The sequence below is a fragment of the Notolepis coatsorum genome, assembly GCF_963971535.1.
Source record: "Notolepis coatsorum genome assembly, chromosome: 19".
NCBI lineage: Eukaryota > Metazoa > Chordata > Actinopteri > Aulopiformes > Paralepididae > Notolepis > Notolepis coatsorum.
In genome coordinates this window covers 74,997,447-75,013,946 of record NC_140183.1, presented here as the reverse complement: position 1 = coordinate 75,013,946, position 16,500 = coordinate 74,997,447, and the positions used below count along the sequence as shown (strand labels likewise).

At 41.9% G+C, this 16,500-nt stretch overlaps 1 protein-coding gene across 1 annotated transcript in view; it reads left to right on the top strand.

Moving 5' to 3' along the window:
- Positions 1-16,500, top strand: part of hibadhb (3-hydroxyisobutyrate dehydrogenase b) — a 39,421-nt gene that overhangs the window by 9,689 nt on the left and 13,232 nt on the right. The window lies entirely within an intron of this gene.

Genomic DNA, 16,500 nt, shown 5'->3' with positions numbered 1-16,500 from the left:
TTTGTTTTTATTTGAACCGTGGCGGGTCTGAACCCCACCAGGCTCGTCACAATACGTTAATGTCCCCATGGGCCGGACACGTCTTTTTTTTTCTTTTTTTTTTCTTTTTTTTTAAATCCACTTTTTCTCCATTTTCTATTTTGCTCCCATCCCAATTTCGTATCATCCAATTCAACCCTCCCGTCTCGAACGCTGTTTCTTGCCTCTCACAAGCCGGCTGCAATGTGGACTAAGTCATACATAGCACGAGTCCCCTCCGATAATCGAGATAACAGCAGTCGCATCTTTCCACCTGCGCGGCGCGATCTTTCAGCGTCAGGGGTCTGCGCTTTGGAGGGGCGCCGCCCCCATCGCTTCCTGATTCTACTGCGCAGGCGCACCAACCGACCTGTAGGAATCGCTGTCCACAACGCCCAATCCCCACCCATCAGTTTCCCACCCCCTAATACTGCCAATGTGTATTAGTACGGACGACCAGCTAAACTGAAAGCAATGTGGAGCGCTGGGCTCGAACAGGCTAACCCAGCGTCTCCAGTATTTGTGGTGAGCGCCTTGCCCACTGCACCACATAGCCGCCCCCGGACACGTCTTCTTTAACCTCTTAAGCCCGAGCCCTATTTTCTGAAAATCCGCCTAAAAATACATACCTAAGTAAATGGAGGATTGCTCCACTTCTACAAGGTCCATTTGCATGTTCTTGGTATCTAGGGACATCTATGGATCTCAGGGAATGTATTCCCAGTGTCAGAAATATTGTGTCCATTACTAGGCTTGCCTAATTGTGATGAAACAAAGGAGAATATGAATTATGATTTTAGGCGGATTTTCACAAAATAGGGCTCCGGGTTTAAGAGGTTAAGACATCTTAGATTTTGGGATTCCCCAACCATCCCTAAACTTGGATTCGGCTTTATTTGGGAGGAATCATAGTGATTCCTTCATGTCAACTCTACAGGCCTCCTTGGAATTAATTAATCATAATTAAAATAAATATGACAATATTTGTGCGATAAAAAAATTACGCATTTGATGTCGGAAAAATTAATAATATGGATTCATCTGATCACAGGGCAGCTGGATTAACCATATCTAAACCAGCTATTTGACAAATGTATAATTACTTAATTACTCAGATATTCAAACACAATTATGCAATTATTGTGAAATTATTGAAAATAATATTTATTTAATGCCTTCTGTGGCATTTGTATTTCTTATTTGTTAACACGTTGGGCACCAAACCCGAGATAAATCGGGTTAACTCGCCAGCGGTTGGGTGTCAAGTCAATTTTATTTATATAGCACATTTCTAGGCAGCGGGGCAGTGCTTCACAGGCAGGTTGATAAAAGACAAAAATATTACGATGCAAGATATAAAATAAAAAAACAGTAAAACAATGAATGTAATAAAAACGGGTATGACACAGTAAAGCAAAGAAGATAACAAGGGGCCAGGGGTCTAGTGGTGATTAAGTGGGGGGGGGGGAGGCCAGGGAGAACAGGTAGGTTTTTATAAGTGATTTAAAAACCTGCAAGGTCTGAGCGGCCCGTATTTTGAGGGGGAGGCTGTTCCACAGTCTAGGCGCTGCGGCGGAGAAGGCTCTATCTCCCCTAGTCTTAAGCCTAGTTCTAGGCACCACCAATAGCAGCTGGTCAGCTGATCTAAGGGATCTGTGGGGCGTGTGGCGGTGCAGGAGCTCGGATAAATGGGAGGAGCCGTGCCATTAAGCATTCTGCACCAGCTGTAGGCGGCGGAGCAGGGATTTGTCAATCCCTGTGTAGATGGCATTGCAGTAGTCGAGGCGAGTGGTGACAAAGGCATGTATCACCGTCTCTAGGTTGTTTTGAGAGAGGTATGCCTTTGTCTTCGCCAGGAGTCTGAGGTGGTAAAAGCAATTTTTGACTACGGCGCTGACCTGTTTATCGAATTTAAGATATCTCGGGTTTTGGTAGTTCTTTTTTTTTTTTAAGATATTTGTATTCATTATCCATCCAGGGAGCCTGTTGTTATCATAGGGAATGAGTCTGAGATCGTAAAAGTGCAATACCGGACGCATCCTACCGGGTGGCACCCTTTGAAACCTTGTGTCTTGGGCTGTGCGTCGATTATATGGGTCCGGGTCGGCTATTTTTCTCTGGGCAAGATGAGCGGTTATAACGCTCAGATTGAGAAGAATCAAATACTCCCATGTCATGTTGTGTGCTGGATTATGTTGGCGACACGATGGACATCAATACTTGGAATATTCTTTTTGGGGTACATCCTAGTCAAGGTAAGGGCTATATGATATCAATCTTGCGTTGATCCAAGCATGTCTTCATTGCGATCCGAGCGTATGTGTGTAACGTTAGTCCACAATGTATTCCGTTGGTGACGATCAAAGCATCAAAAAAGCGAATAGGCTATTACTCAGCCTTTCGGGAATTACCCCAGACTATGCTATAACTATACTTATATTCATCACGGTATAACATGGGAACTTGCCACACACAAGCACACATGAACACACACACGACACGCACACTGTGCACGCTCACACACGAGCAGCCACTTAACACTTTAACATGAGCGGGCACACACTCATGTCGCACACACGCACACTTATGGCCAAAGGAAAGGACACTTTAAATTAGAATAACAGGAACAGTGTATTGCACTACCAAAGCTAACTAGCATGTCACACATGCTCTGTAAATAACTATGTACAGATACCGAGATGTCACTCCATGTTACCTGCTACCTGTTACTGCACAATGTTGTTTTCTTCTTTTGATTCTATTATATGTACCACTGTATTGCACATCGTTGCGGGCAAGACCACCCGCATTTCATTGTATACCTGTATGCCGTGACAATTAAAACTCTTGACTTGACTTGACTTGACTTGAACGTAGGGATGGAAAAATTCATTCTTTTTCACATATTGAACGATAGATATTTGATTTCAAATGGGCCATAGTATTGTATCCATAGCTATAATATAGCCCTGCAAACAAGGTGACGAAGTCCTATGTTTTAATGCTTGGCCTAGCTACCACGGGCCCAGACTAGTCCCTGGCGCCGAATGTGTTAAATATTTGTTTTATTGATTAATTATACATTTGAAAGAATGCAGGTTATAGCTATATATAACGACAAATGTCTGTCCCATTGTACCAATCGATGGGATATATTGCATGTTGGCTATAACCGGCATTCTTTCAAATGTATAATTAATCAATAAAACAGATATTTAACAAATAAGAAATACAAATGCCACAGAAGGCATTAAATTATTTTCAATCATTTCACAATAATTGCATAATTGTGTTTGAATATCTGAGTAATTAAGTAATTATACATTTGTCCAAAATAGCTGGTTCAGATATGGTTAATCCAGCTGCCCTGTGATCAGATGAATCCATATAATTTATTTTTCTGACATCAAATGCGTAATTATTTATTGTACAAATATTGTCATATTTATTTAAATTATGATTAATTAATTCCAAGGAGGCCTGTAGAGTTGACATGAAATAATCACTACTATCAGGCCTATAAATGACCTTAGCATGGCCAAGTCGCACATCTATGGATCGGGCCAAATCTCCCCTTTCCAATGGCAGAGTTCAATCTGGATTTAGTATCACCAGGCGTGATTCACAGTCACTTTTTTATAATGTAAATTTCTCCACCATTTTTCATCGGATTGCAACGCCGTTTTTTGCTAGACGTTCATGGAAAGGTAGAGAAACTTTGGCCATAACGTTCAGGTTTGTGGGAGATACCGTACTTTTCGCACTATAAGCCGCACCTGACTATAAGCCGCAGCAGCTAAATTGAATGATGTGTACATATATAAGCCGCACTGGACTATAAGCCGCAGGTGTTTTAATGTTTAATTACCATATGTAAGGGTTCGTGCACAGAGGGGATTGTCACAATACTGTCGGACAAATAACAAGAATTAACTCATTTACAAGTTGTATTAAGTTTAGCAAATAAGGGAACAGATAAATAACATTTCAATGCAGTAAAAAAAGCAATATTTTCGGGTTTGGTCCACATATAAGCCGCACCGTTATATAAGCCGCAGGGTCGAAAAATGGGGGAAAAAGCCGCGGCTTATAGTCCGAAAAGTACGGTAATCCCCGAAAAAATACGAGAAATAAAAATGTATCTAGGAGTCTGATGATTGACAGGGGCTGGCCTGACCTAGGAAGTGTAGTTTTCAAGTCCTGGGTCTCCTCTCCTCATAGGACTACAAACAAAATGGTGGCCTGCATTTCCTAGCATCAATATTCGCCTTTTTCTGACTAGATTTCTATAACTCATATTTCACTAACACTTTAAACCATTGGTAAACAAACGTATTGCTGAAAATATACACTTTGACTGCTGTTTTGACAGGGTTAGGGTCTTTACTCTTGGCTACATTTGACAAAAAACCGCAACATTAATTCATACTTTCTGTAGAGATAGATTTATGGCGTGATGTCATTTGCGGTCCAGTACCGGACCACTCGGGCTTAACACATCCTGCGCCAAAAACGAGTTTACTCGTTATTGCCCGCCAATCTAATAACGCCAACAACGAGTTTACTCGTTTTGATGATCGTTATTTCCTTTATTCGCTATTGGCATTCATAATTCATCCAGGAAAGCTCCGGGAGCCAGCTGGACTCTGTCTGATATTGCAACGCCTCAATACCGCCATCTGGTGGATTTTGGGCGAGTTGCACTCCACTCTAAACCGGATGTGGCGCCCTGTGCATCGGGGAAAAAGTTCCGGCAGAGCTATCTTGTTGCGTGGATCTAGACAAACACCTTGAGTGCATTAGATCGTTTTCTAGACGCAAGAATCGATATGCTTTAGGCGTTTATTGCGTCGTACAAACGGAAAATGGATCTAGCAGATCGAAATCAAATAATTGGAATTTCTTTTCTCCAGACTCATCGGCCACAGGTAAGAGGAATCTAACGATAATTCCAGCTCGATTGTGCATTTATTTCATTGCAATCCACCTGATCAACGTATGATGTTGTACTAAAGAAAGCCATTACTGACGATCAAGGAATCATAAACGACCGCCCCCCCCCCCCCCCCCCCCCCTTCCTTCACGCATGATGGAGCATAATGTATAGCGATCATATGCATTTAATTTTTTAATATAGCGTGTATAGGAACGAAACTCCATGATTATGTATAATATGCGTCGGGGGCCTATAACTCGCGTTCTAGGAATTACTGCTCTACACTCTAAAAACATACTTATATTCACGACGGTACTAACACGACAATGTATGAATGGAAAAATATAACGTTCCCACATCCGGAACGATGGATACCCGATGTTGAATGGGCCAGAGTAATGTCGATATAGCTATAATATTTAAAAAGTTATAGCCCTGCAAAGAAGGAGAGCGACTCCATAGGGTTACAGCACTGGCAGAGAGTGGTATAAGATGGGCAAACTGCGTGGCAGACAATGTATTAAGAGTAGGGATGTCCGATATTATCGGCCTACCGGTTTTCAAAAAATTATAAAAATTAAAATTGCATTTCTATAACCTTTATTTACCCAGGCAAGTAAGAACAAATTCTGATTTTATTTATTGTCAAAAGTATGCATAATGTTGTGTTAATTCCACAACAACAGATATGTAATGTTAATTACCTGAAATTATTCCATTTTTTGGGGGGGGGAAACCCTGCATATATCGGTATCGGTTGATATCGGTATCGGAAATTAAGAGTTGGATATCGGTATCGGTAAAAAAGCCAATATCGAGCATCCCTAGTTAAGAGTAGGGCTGACCTTTGAATTTTGTTTTGGAATTCGAAGCTTCGGGGCCGAGATTCGATTTTAATTCGAAGCTTCGAGATTAAAAAAAAAGGTATAATATATATATATATTCTTTTTTTTGGGACTTGTACAGCACTTTGTTCAACTTTGTCAGTGCTGTAAAGTTTAAACCTTTTTAAATCTTAGACAAACAAAACACTTTGCTTTCATGAAATATTGTAAGCCGTCATTTGAGGCTTTATAAAAGCAGCACAATGAACACAAATCTGTCGGTGCCGAGTCCGACCTCATATCTTAATAACAAACAGCATTTCTTGTTGTAGTTAACAAAGTATTTAAGACAGCCCTAGTTAAGAGGTTAGCCCAGCAGTGAACTAGAACAGGCATGGTTTAGTCGTTGTGGGTCAGACAGAAAACGGTATGAAGCTGATCCATGATCTCATTGGTGCACATAACCAATGTGGGGGTAGAACAGTCACTGCAATCTTGGCCTCACCCCGAGACATCCACCACCTTGGCCAACACTACAAGACAACCACTCAGAGAGTTAGGGAGATGGGGACAGGGGTTGGAGAGTTCCCATGTTTGTAGTGGGTGGAATTGGCGCAATAAATGCATGTAATAAGCATATATATATATATATGCATACATGGTGACAATAGAATCAAAGTATATAAAATAATTGTGAAATTAAAAATAGAACTAAGAACTACTGTAAGCGTTTGATACAAGACGATGGCTCAGGGCCATATGCCCCGGGGCGTTGCATGTTATTTTCCCGAACCCACAGGGTACATGCTACACATTTGAGCGTGTTAAACTTCATATAACAACCCGCATGCTTTCAGGTACCGATCCTCACAAATGAATGCACTTCATCTGCCAAAATAGTGCAAATTGTAAATTATTGAGGAAATATTGCATATGTTTTGTATTTGCCCAGTTGTCCACGTGCATTGTTTTGTTTGTTTTTTAGTATGGCTGTACCACCATACTGCATGTGACTCATTAGATTCCATATAAATGTCTGGAGGATCTCAGGAGGTGGAATCTGCATCGTAATTCCATAGGCAGCTCCCCATGGCAATATGCCAAACGATAAACTATTGATGTAACATGTCTCTCACTTTACATTTCAAACTGCCTGTGCTGCTTCATTGGTTTTCATTGCGTGTCACCTAGTAGTAGATCCAGTCTTGCTACTTAATTAATGCCAACTCATACAGAGGAGCATCAACAGTTCAATCCCTGGAGACGCCAGCAAAGACAAAAAGGTGGTGAGAGAAGACTAGAGGGGGCAGGGGGAGTGCGCGGTGGCGGCGGTTGCAGTCTTTGTGTTCAGGAAAGGTTCCCATCTGCTGTCGTCTGCAAAATGTACAGTATTACGATTATTTTATTGTCGCAGCTTTTTTAAATGTACATACCTTCCGAGCGCCCCGCTATGAGGGCCATGTCATGTCTGCACAAGGAGACATGATAAGGCCTAACAAAAATAATGGTTGGTTTCAGGTTGCCGACCGACCCTGCCGATTTAGGTGCGACCCAATATATTTTATGAGTTTTAAAAAAAAAATTATATATTAAAAAAAAAAAAAATCTGTTTTTTTTTCTCTTTTTTTTTCTTTTTGAATAAAGTTTCATAGAAATCTTAGTCAAACATTTAGTATTATGGATATTAAACATGCTGGCAGAGTACATGCATCCATGTTGTTGTGAACATTTTAACCCTTTCACTGCCACACGACAGCCGGTTAACCCTTTCACTGTGACAATACAGAAGGTTAGCCCTTTACTATCACACAACCGACGGCGATGCTCCATCATTAGCATCATTAGCTCCGCGGATGCGGAGCTAATGATGCTAATGATGGAGCATCGCCGTCGGTTGTGTGATAGTAAAGGGCTAACCTTCTGTCGTGTGGCAGTGAAAGGGTTAATTAAATAAAGAAATTCCCTATCCATAGTCGCCGTGGGAAAGAATAAAAAAAAAAAAAAAAAAAAAAAATTCCCTACCTACCCATGGCCAAACTGACAACCAACCTGAAACCAACTATTATTTTTGTTAGGCCTAATGATAATCTAGTGTTGATTTCAGGATGATTAGATAATCAGCCGAAAAATTACAATGTGATAACTGGATTACACTAAAATGCCTTTTTCTCGTCTTTTCATGGAATTACTCAGAATCACTCCCAACTATACTCGTATATAAAACGGAAATGTACGGATGAAAAAACACAATCTGTTTTTTGCATGTTGACCAGAAGCAACTCGCTGGACAGTCGACGGCGTTATTAGATCCATAGCTATAATATAAAATATAGTTTTAGGACTCGCAAGTTTGGCATTCTAAAACTAGATCCATTGAATAAAGACCTGGCGCTGAAGGGGGGATCAGCCCCCTGCTGATGGCGGGCATTGTGTTAAGGTGCTTTTGTGTGTATGCTCATGTGATCATTTAGAGTCCGTCTGTCAGTAGTCTGTTTGCCCGGTGGAAGTAGCTGTTCAGCGTTCTTTTGGATGTAGACCTGAGGACATTTGATACATGTGACTTGGGCTTGTCCAAAACCGGCACAATGGTGGTCGGAAATGGATAATATTCTTAGAGATTCTCAGATAGCACCAACCGACCTGTAGGAGTCGCTGTCCACAACGTCCGATCCCCACCCACCGGCTTTCCCACCCCCTAATACTGCCAATTGTATTAGTATGAACGACCAGCCAAGCCGGAAGCAACGCCGAGAGCTGGGCTCGAACCCAGCATCTCCTGCATTAGTGGCGAGCGCCTTACCCACTGCGCCACTTAGCCGCCCCACATACATGCGACTTCTGAAGTCTCTTTGATTTCTTTCAGAGCAGTACCTACTACCTAGGCTAATCACTATGTCCATAGTTAGCTATAGTTACTGTTTTAATGTCAGGGAAATTAAAGTCGTTGCGCTCGTGTTTTAAGTGACTGGTAATTAAGGGTAATATAACTCAGGCTTGTCCAAAACTGGCACAACGGTGGTTGGAAATGGAGAATATTCTTAGAGATTCTTGGATAGCCCTCCTTGGTGACTTCAGCAAGCTGGAATTCAAAGCTGAAAGCAATGGGTCTCATTCCTGAACATTTTTCAAAGATATATTCTGGAAGACTTATCTTGGAACCACTGAGACATAATCTATGACAAGTACACTCTGAGTCCTGAATGTGCTGGAGATATGTCTTAAGTGGCTGAAACGGTTGCAGAAATTATATGATCTGATATCTGCTTGGAGAATGGCATTCTGTCGTAAACTCCAAAGCGCGTTCCCGTTCAGCTCATTTGCATACAAAACACAGCCTCCATAGCTCCTTATAAGGCAACTGGTGACGCAGCTGTGTGAAATGGAATGGCGGAAGTGCTTTGTGAGCCGCGTGATTACGAAACCTAGCGTCAGTCAGTGCCAATCAGAGACTGAGCGTCTCCGAGAAATGCGGCTAGGTTTCGTAATCATGCTTGCGCCCATCAAAACTAGATTAGATGTATTGGCATCATATACAGCTCGCGGTACACACCTGCCACAGCGCCCACACACACAGACACACACACACACACACACGTGCGCGCGCAGTACTGTATATGAATGAATGAATGACATATAATATATAGCCTACGGCGGGCGTAATGAATGAACGCAGTATGGCTTATTATTAATTCGTAGGCGCACACAAGACTTGTTATGGAATATTAATGCAGTCTATTTCCACCGATTAGCTTTAGTTCTTATTTATTTATCCACTGTCATTTCAGTGTTGGTGTATAGGTTATATAGTGTATTTCAATATAAGTTTAATTGATTAATGATATATTCGAAGGAATGCAGGTTTATAGCTATATCAACCCCCTCCAATGTACAGTAAATGACCAAGTATGGTTTTGTCAATATTCCAATGTACAGTTTTGCTTGTATCACAAACGGTACTGTATTTGCAAATCTGGTATGTCATAAATGTATAGATGTAGCAGTACTGTCTATCTGTGTCATGTGTGTCATATAATTATGTTATGATGAATTGAAAATGGGGGACCCTGATGTAAACAAGACGAAATTCTTTCTCTGGTCTGCATCCCCTTATGTAATTGAGCTGTACTGTACCCATTCTGCAATCTGTTAATAAAGTTTTCAATCAATCAATCAAACAAAAGTCTGTCCCATTGTATACCAATCAATGGGATACATTGCATGTTGACCTGCATTCTTTCAAATGTATATAATTAATCATTAAAACGGATGTGTAACAAATAAGAAATACAAATTCCACAGAAGGCATTAAATTATTATTATTTTCAATCATTTCACAATAATTGCATAATTGTGTTTGATATCTGAGTAATTATTTGTCCAAAATAGCTGGTTCAGATATGGTTAATCCAGCTGCCCTGTGATCAGATTAATCCATATTATTTATTTTTCCGACATCAAATTCGTAATTTCTTATCGTACAAATATTGTCATATTTATTTTAATTATGATTAAGTAATTAATTCCAATGAGGCCTGTAGCGTTGACGTGAAGGAATCACTATGAGAACACAGTCTGTTGAGTTATAATAACATTTTAAATTAGTCAATCAATCATGAGATTTGATCGTGGGCTGAGAGCATATTAAAGTGTGCTCCTCAGCACTCTTAGATCTGCTCTCAAATAAGATCTCAGGAAATTTGAGGACTCCCACACCCAGCCCTAATATGTCTTAAATAGGCCGAAATCTGGCTAAGACGAAATATTTTGTCGTAACTTCGTTCGAGAATGAGACCCATTGACTGGCAGCCAAAAAGTGCATGGCATCAAAGCGGATAAAGGAGGAGCCCCCAGTGTTTCGCGCTGGACATATGAGCTTAGTTCATGCATGCGGTTAGAAAAGATTACAGAAGGGAACGGTAGCCTACAATTATGACTGAACACCTGGCAACCCTTGATTATTCAGAGATCAAACTGTAGGAGGTGTTTTAGGAGAAGCGGGGAGGCCTTTTAGGTGTATTGAAATATATTGTATGAAAACATTTTATAATTATTACTATTTATTTATTTGACTTATTATTAATTTATTTAGTTTTTTTCCCTGCTTTGTCTTGTTTTGGTTATTCGTTGGTTCCCTCTTTCCCTCTACGTTTGTGAGGGTTTTAGTATTTGGATTGGCCCTAAAATGTTTACAGACGCTATTTATATATATTGTAAAATTCAATACAAATAATTTGGCAAAAGGAAAAGGTTTCCTCTCTCTGTAAAACATGTCCTCTTCAGCCGCCCTCACGGGGTCTACACAGACACCGTGTTTGTTCTTTAATACGGCCTCTTGACAGGCGAGGCACTCTCTTTGAATTGGAGTCGGTCCAATTCACGATCCTGAAGATTAGTAATGATTTACATGCTTCCTGCCTGTGATAGGGTGCACCGATTTAGGCTGCCCCTGCTTCCCACATTGAACCTGGGTGGTCACGCATGTGTGGATGCCGGTCGCAGTTTGTACTGTGCCTCAGTGCCGTGTCGCCGATCGAGCTCCGGGTCCGTCTTTTCCAGCGTCTTCTTATAGGTGATTTCGGACGGGAGTCTGCAGAGGCACAGCTGTGACTTAAGAGTTTTGGTAACGGCGAGCGGTAAGGGCTCCGGCATAGAAGTGATTCTGGGATACTGGGGGGAGGAGGGGGGGGTTAATTCAGTCAACATGTTGCGTGATTGATTCTTTTTTGAGTGAGTAGTCTAGGAATGGTTGAGATAAGTGACTTGCTTTGAACTGAAACACTGCGTTCCCTCACCGGGGGCTTAGCTGAGCCGAAGCTATGAAACAACAGTGATGGAAAATGTGTCAAGTAGTCGTTGACCAGATGGATATCAAGAAAAGAGACTTGAATATATTGTCATTTTCCCAGGAGACGGCCCTGCAGCCAATGACCTGCAGATTATTTTATGACGGGGGAAGGACCACACACCCAGTAGACACCCCCCCCCCCCCCCCCCCCCCCCCCCCCCCAAAAAAACAAACTGCGTTTTTGATGAAGATGGTCATCTGTCAGTGTTTTGCAGGGATCTGTTTTTTTTATTTCCTTCTCCCATAGCCCAAAATATTCTGTATAATTAGGCGGTAGTTGTCTGTGCTTTCTAAGCCAGTAAACAACAATGTGTGCCTCTGGTTTTCTGTTCCCGTCCCGCTGCTCCCGCGTAGAATGCGTCACAGAGGCTTTGGCAGCTGCACCGTTGGAAGGAATGCTTTTAATGGAGCAATAATGGGAAATCCGCAAACCTGCTTTCTCACACGCTCTCTGCTGTCTCACCAGAAGACTTGTTCTGAAAGCAGCAGACCTCGTCTCTCCGCCCGCTTGAGAAAGTGAAATATGCCTTTTCTGTCTTTTTTTATTATTTATTTAAGTTTGTTTTTAACTGCAGAAACATTTTCTCCCATGTCTCGGAAAGGAAGGTTTTTCCCTCCATTGCGTTATTTGGTTATTGAATCGCATTATTGCTGGGTGGCTTAATGTGCAAGTTCGTACCATACTGTATTAAAATGGTTTACCGCGGATGCCTTGTAGTTGAAAAAGCAAGTAGGCCATTGGTGTGTCCTGGTGATTCAGTGGGGTAATCTGTAAACCACAGTTTTAAACGTTACCCATTATTTCTATATGCCAGTGCCAATGGCACTGGTTGCACGCCATGTGTTTGGAACGTTGTTGATTTTAAAATCCGACTTCGCACTTTTTGGACTGTCATATACTTTCTCCTTTCACATCTCCCTGTCGCTCGTCTCTGTATATCAATAAATTAAGATGGGATATTCCTTTATTGATCCCCTTGGGGTAATTCTGGCATCATAGCAGTCTGGGGGAGGCGAGTTACCGGTATGGGCAGGGTAATAGAAGAAAGACTATCGATATAGGCAATCACATTTTATTTGCATTTAGAAATATATGAGAAAAATAAACCGTATACACAAGGTGCAAGTGAGTGTCTGTACCCTGACTGCCATGATATACGTCATACCTTATAGTCAAGTTTCAAGTTTCTTTATTAGGTGTCATACAGAAGTACAGAATACTTTTATACAAAATGCTTCTTTCTGTTACGCTCCAGAGACTGTGCTAGACAAAAGATAAGTATAAAATAAAATAAGTATAGCAGTATAAAATAGAAGTCACGTACGTAGACACAAGTGTTCAATATGTACAATGTTCATGTGCAATGTCCGTGCAGGTTTCAGTGGTTAAGAGTCGGGACACACTTAGAGGCCTTTCACACCGGCCAGGCTCCGTGCTGGAGCCGGTTCCCGAACGTAATCTCACACCGGGATTAATTGGTTCAGAACGTGACAAATCGGTGCTCAGCTGGCACCGAAGAATTGTTGTTTTTTTTTCCCTCGTGAACCGTGACATCATCAGTGGGCGTGTCATATTCTAGGCTGTGAAGACGAAAACGGGGGAAAGTAGAGAGTCGATCCATTCAACAGGAAGCGATTTGCGACTGATCTCAAAACGAGATCAGATTCAAATATATTATGATGCAGCACAAGTACAATACACCATCCATCCAACCAGAGTGGATAAAGAAATGCTCCAGAAATGAATATGTGTAGGGAAAGGCTTAGCGAGTCAGTGCGCGAGCGCACACACAAAAGAATACATGCACACACACTCACACTTACTCAGGCGGAGGTAAAAATAATGCGTGGAGAAAGGCTTAGCGAGCCTCAACGCGGGAGCGCACACACGCACTGTATACGTTTGAAATTAATCGTTCCAGCAAAGTAGGCTTCTATTATTTGAATTACTTGTTTTAATGGGTATGGGTATCATAGTACTAAGTCCTACTGTAGAACATGACATATTAGCATGACATCTGATTTATTAATGCCAATACTGGACGACTTGACTAGTGTAAATGATGGATTAGTCTGTAACATTGGACCGTTTAGCTCAACGGGTTAGTGCGTTGCCTGTGGATCATATGGTCCCAGGTTCAAATCTTGATCTTGAAATGATTATGTGCCCTATATAAAACCGCTTCGGAGGTAGGCATTGCACTGTTTGCACCACGCTGATCCACTCAACAGGTACCGATCTCAAGATGAGATCCAATTCAAATGTATTGTCATTATACAGCACAAGTACAATACACCATCCAACCAGAGTGGATAAATGAATGAACGTTACCAAAAAAAAAATGTACAGAGGGATTTGAACCTGGGACCATATGATCCACAGGCAGCGCACTAACCCGTTGAGCTAAACGGTACCCATTAAAACAAAGTAATTCGAATAATAGAAGCCTACTTTGCTGGAATGATTCATTTCAAACGTATACAGTGCTTTTGTGTGTGCGCTCCCCCGTTGAGGCTCGCTAAGCCTTTCTCCATGCATTATTTTTACCTCCGCCTGAGTAACGCCCCCGTTGATGCCAGACACGGTGGAATGTTGGGTGCAGGGCACGAAATTAGAGCCCGCCAATGGCGGGCATCTTTTAGGTTTGGCGAGTGACACTGAGAGGTCTGTCCACCACGTGGCGGGTAATAAAATGAAAAGTCATGTAAAAATAATTGACTGCGGTGTGTTTTGGTCTTACGACGGTCGCCTTTTAGCAAATCGCAAAGCCTGCGATTTGGGATACGTTATACAGCGAGTTTGTTTCGAGTTTTTTTTCTTGCGTGCCAGTCATGCTTACCAATCAGAAGTTATGTGCTATCATTGCTCACCAATCAAAAGTAGCCCAAGGTAGCTACGTATACGCCCAATAACAGCTTGTGAAACATGACAAACTTCCGTGTGTAGACATATAGCATAGCTCCAGAGTGCTTTGGTCGCATTTTGCAAACTTAATCAGTCCCAGCTTTTTTTTTTTTTTTCATGCTGTTTCTATGTGCAGTGTAAATTCCAATGCTTCTAACAAGCTTGGCATCCTAGTCATTCATTTTCGTCGGGGGAAAATAACGTTAGCCGCTAGCTAAGCTAAACTAGCCAATCCTGCTCAGACAGAAAACAGCTGAGCTGAGGTTAGAAAGGGGGAGCGGGGCTCTCTCCATCCCTCTCTCTACTTGTTCAATTAAGGAGCCCTTTCTGTGTGCGTGTGCGCACGGAAAAGACCAGATGACATGAGTCTGATAGTATTTACTGAGGATTGCCAGATAATGTTTATATTTAAATTTAAATGTTAAAAAAAATAATACAAGGGGCGCTCCAGTAGCACACCACGTAGCACGCTGAGTCGCGAAGCGGTCACCCCGGGTTCGATTCCCCGACCCGGTGGCCATATGCCGCATGTCTTCCCCTCTTCTCCTCCCGTTTCACCCTCTCTCCTCCTGTCGGTCCTGCGTGGCCAAAAGGTCCTGCGTTGACTAAAAAAGCTGAAAATGCTATAATAAATTCAAAATAAATTAAAAATAAAATAAATACAAAATAAATGTACATGATGATCATGCAACATAAAAAAAATTTGTAGGAACTGTTTGGGAGAGGGAGGTAGGGAGGGGTTTTAGATTGTGTTGTGAAGTTTTGACCTCAGAGAGAGAGTACAAATTTAACTCTGGCCTCTAAGTGTGTATTCTTCAACGTAATAGATTATCTACTTGAAATGTACTGACCATTTTTTATATATATGTGACACAAAAATGTGTTTTTTTTGGCCGGTAAGAAATATGCTTGGCGAGTAGAATTTTCCCATCTACCCGCCACTGGCCGGTGAGTCAAAGTTTATTTTGTACTCTGATTGGGTGTAAACGCGGGCTGGTTCGCCAGAGAGCACCAAGGTTCAGAGGCTCCAGAACGGAGCTGGAGCTTGAACCGGAGCCCTGGCGGTGTGAAAGGGGTATTAGTGGTCAGACATTCCTAATACATTTACATTTAGTCATTTAGCTGATGCTTTTATCCAAAGCGACTTACAAGTTCTGTACGACAAGTCATCAGGAAGGGTACAACTCTATCAGCTGAGTCAGGGTTCGAAATTAACGGGGGCTTGGGGCAAAATGCCCTCGAAAATTTACCAAATGCCCTCGAAAATCAGTTAAGGGGGGCAAGAAAAGCCCCAGACAGTTTACTAATTATATATATAATTATATATATGCTCTACAGTGCGAGCATTTCCCTCGTATTTGCCCCTAATAATATGTGTGTGTGCGAACCGGAAAAATCATTTACTTGCAGTGTGCGAGATGAGTGAAGATTACAAAACGGCTCCGCCGTTAATAGTTCAGAAACTGGACTGAAATTCAGTTTTTGGGTGGAATGCAAGGAGGGAGGGAGGCGGGGCCTGCTGCGTGTTACAGGGTGCTTGAGAGGTGCGAACGCAGACAGACGGAGAGCTCTGCTCTGCTTTCATCAAGCATGCATAGTGTAACTAAAGTTACACTGCTATCTTAACGTTAGCAAGCTAAGCATCTGCATAGTGCGACCTGTGTAACGTTAAGTAACTTGTGTTCGGCGGGGAAAGACCGTTCCATTTGTAACACAACTCCAAAGAATAACATCCAAATCCGATCCCGATGCGCATTTCCTTCATTCCACAGCGCTGAGCGTGCAACGTATTTCATTGATCGATCTGGCCAGAGCCTATACTCACAAACGTTCCAGTGCTGTCTTCCTGATGATTTTAATCCAAACGTCCATTCAAAACTTGTATTATGAAATAATTCTGGGATGTCTGACTATTTCCCTATGCATTGGTGCGAGTTCAGCTGACAGTCCATAGAGTCCATGACATAATAAG